Source organism: Lycium barbarum, chromosome 4 (assembly GCF_019175385.1).
Source record: "Lycium barbarum isolate Lr01 chromosome 4, ASM1917538v2, whole genome shotgun sequence".
NCBI lineage: Eukaryota > Viridiplantae > Streptophyta > Magnoliopsida > Solanales > Solanaceae > Lycium > Lycium barbarum.
In genome coordinates this window covers 115,632,557-115,636,153 of record NC_083340.1, presented here as the reverse complement: position 1 = coordinate 115,636,153, position 3,597 = coordinate 115,632,557, and the positions used below count along the sequence as shown (strand labels likewise).

At 39.6% G+C, this 3,597-nt stretch overlaps 1 non-coding gene across 1 annotated transcript; it reads right to left on the bottom strand.

The window, feature by feature from the left end:
- Positions 1-867: 867 nt before the first annotated feature.
- On the bottom strand, positions 868-973 carry LOC132638908 (small nucleolar RNA R71). Its single transcript, XR_009581967.1, has one exon. It is a non-coding gene; the product is annotated as a small nucleolar RNA R71 (small nucleolar RNA).
- Positions 974-3,597: the final 2,624 nt, after the last annotated feature.

Sequence of the window (3,597 nt, the reverse complement as noted above, 5' to 3'; positions counted from 1 at the left end):
ATATAATGATCCATTAGAAGTATATCAAGATCAATACTCATGATCTTACACCTTATCTAAAGGGGACACAAACTTGGTTTCTTTTACCATAAATTACAACCCAAAGCAATTAGTTAGCAATTAGTCAGAAAAAACCAACTTTTTCAAAAATCATCGGATTAAGACATTAGACCTAAATTAAGCATTCTACAAGTTTAGTAACCTTTTCACACCATATTCCCTGTGGGATTCGACCCCAACCTTGTTGGGTTACTATATTTGACAACGTCCACGCTATGCCATTAAAAGGTGTAATTTGAGCGCATCAAATTTTGGTACCGTTGCCAGAAAATACGGTTTTGAAATTACTAATTAGTATTTTCTTTGATTGAAGTCTTTTGCTTATTCCATCACACCTTGTTTGCTATTCCTTGTAAACCAGGTGAACATGAATCAGAATTAGCAAAACCAACGTGTTGGTAACCAGGGGAATCGATTGAATAATCAGGCGAATGAATCAGATGAAGAAAATGTCTTCGCTGATCTTATTTCGGAGGAGGACTATGCATCTGCTGTTGTTCGTCCTCGATGTGGAGCTGCAAACGTAAAAATTAACTCCTCTCTATACCAGTTGTTGAAGCGTGAGGGCTACTTTCGGAACTCTACCGAGAATGACCCTCAACTATTTGCAGAATTTTATGGATGTGTGTGCTAATCACATCCAAAACAACGTTCCATAAGATGTTATTCGGCTGAGGTTATTCAAATATTCCTTAGCTGGAGATGCAAGAGCATGGTTCGAGAAGCTGCCCCGGAATTCTATTACTACATGGGCAGAGATGGCAGCAGTCTTTCTCAAGAAATGGTACCCTCCTAGCAAGAAGGCTGAGATTCGTGACAAGATCTATGAATTTAAACAACAGCCGGGGGAACAATTATATGAAGCTTGGGAGAGATTCAACGAGCACTTGCAAAAGATTCCGAATCATGGTTTTCTGGATAACATATTAATGGAGAAGTTCTACCGAGGGCTGGATCCAGTGACGTAATCAGTTGCTAACAATGCAGCTAATGGTTGTTTCATGAATAAATCTTACCGACGAGTGACCAACATGCTTGACAGGCTGACTACTCACAATCAGGCTTAGCACTCAAACAATACTGATGTTGTGCCTTACAGTAGTGCTATGATCCAGAATATGGTAAAGGAGAATCTTGATACCCAGCAAACATTGGCTGAGCTTGCAACAAATATTTCCTTGCTAACAAAGAAGTTTGATGAAACCCAGATTAAGAAGGTGGATGTTTGTGAAGATGATGCAGGTATGCCGAAAGGGATGTACTAGACCCAAGAGGTTCCGTTTCATGAGGGACCTCATACGCAGATTGAAGATGCTAACTATGTGAATAACCCTCAAGGGGGTTATCAAAGACAGAACTACCAAGGTGGTTACCAGAATCAGAATCAATGGAGACCTCAGCAAGGTCAAGGTTCTTATAACAACAACAACTTAGGGAACTACAATAATAATTATGGTGGTACGAACCAAGGGAGCTACAACAACCGCAACAATTTTGGGAATAAGAGTTCCAATCCTTATATACCACCAAAAGGGCAGTCAACCGAGAAATGTAGTTCGAAGGTTGAAGCAATGCTTGAGAAGATTCTGGAAAATCAATCAAAGTCCGAGAGGACTTTATTTGGGCTGACTGAGACAGTGGGTTCCCATACAACAACCATTCAGAAGTTCGAGTCACATATGCGTGATATTGCTAGAGAGCAACACCCTCCTAAAAAGGGAGGACTTCCTAGTGACACTATTCCAAATCCGAAGAATGGGTGAGGTGGTGTAGACTGGTGTTTTCCATTAGTACTTAGAGTGGTAAAATACTCCAAGGTTCTGAAAAGAAGGTTGTTGAGCTTGAGCTGATAGATGAAGAAGAAGAGGTGCAGTCTGAAGCATAAATTATTGTTGATGAGAATCCTACGGACAAGAAGGTTGCTGATATTCTAGAGATTTTGAAGGGGGCTGATGACAAGAGCAAGAAAACTGTGAAAGGGGCTCTCCGCCCTTTGACTCATCTTTTCAAATCAAAACCTCCCTTTCCTCAGAGGTTGGTGAAGAAGAAGAAGATGCTAAGTCCGAAAAATTTTATGATCAGCAAAAGCAATTGTCTCTAAACTTTTCCTTCTTGGAAGCTGTCAAGGAGATGTATGGTTTTGCTAAATATTTGAAGGACCTGCTGACCAAGAAGAAAACGGTGCAACATGAAACCGTGAGTTTGACTCACACTGTGAGTTCCATCATCTCAACTACTATTGTTCAGAAAAAGAGCGATCCTGGGACGTTCACCATTCCTTGGTCTGTTGGGCACGCTTTGTGTGATAATGGGGCGAGTATTAATGTCACACCCCAAACTATGGCCTGGGTGTAACACGGCACTCGGTGCCTTGCTGCATGTGACCAAGCGAACCACATGACTTGCTGAGTCTACATGGGACTTGAACTGATGCGGAATATAGAGTAAACATGCGTGAATTGTGAAAACATGGAGTTCAATAATCATAAGTTTGAAAATATTATTATTATATTCTGAATGCGGAATTATGGTAATGTAGCCATTGAGACTAACTCAACTGAACATGACAACTGACTAGTCTATGAAACCTCTGACACGAATCTGTCTGCTAAACTGTGCACCGGGACAAGGCCCTCGACATACCTTAAATGCATAACTGACATAAATAGAAGTAAAGACACAACCCCGAATGAGATGGGGCTCACCAAAAGCTAATACGAGCAATGTCTTAACGAGCAATGTCTTAACGAGCAAATCTGCTTTCCTGTCAATCAATACCTGCATCGTGAAATGCAGGCCCCTAGGCAATAGAAAGGGGACGTCAGCACATTGAATTTACTGGTATGTAAAACAATTGAAAGAAATAACATGGGACATGAAATAACATGATAAGATGTGAAAGTGAAAACCTGGACATAAACATGAGCATGAATACATATAAGTAAAGTCTGAAAACAGTAAATCAATGGAAATACATGTATATAACTGCTTGTATCATGGGGAGTACTATAGTATAACCGACAACATGATCTGGTACTTGCGTCCTACCAGCAGAACAATCATATCTTGCCAGGAATATGAGATTTAAGTAATAATAAGCATGTAAGGATCCAAACTGCATAATGAAGGTGTTGCCTCCTTGCTGACAACCCTTATCCTACGGTAGCTACGTAGTTTCAGGCTATCCGAGCCTTCTCGGTTAACTAAGCAAATCCTAAAAACAAGAACATGTAAAATAAGTGGCACTTGCTGCCCATGGTTTTCATGAATATAACTTGCTTGTACATGGATATAGTGAATTATAGCTTGCTTGCATGAACTTGTAAAACATGTATAGTATTTTCTTGAAAATAGCATAATATATCATAAACTAGCATGCATGAACCCATGGAATGAGATATATGGGTTTTTCATAGATTACAGACAGATTATTAATAATCATAAAGAAATATTAAGAACTCAATGATGGAGCTATAACAATTCATACATAATATAATCATGGACATAGACCTAGGGTTATCATGAGCATGGTATAGA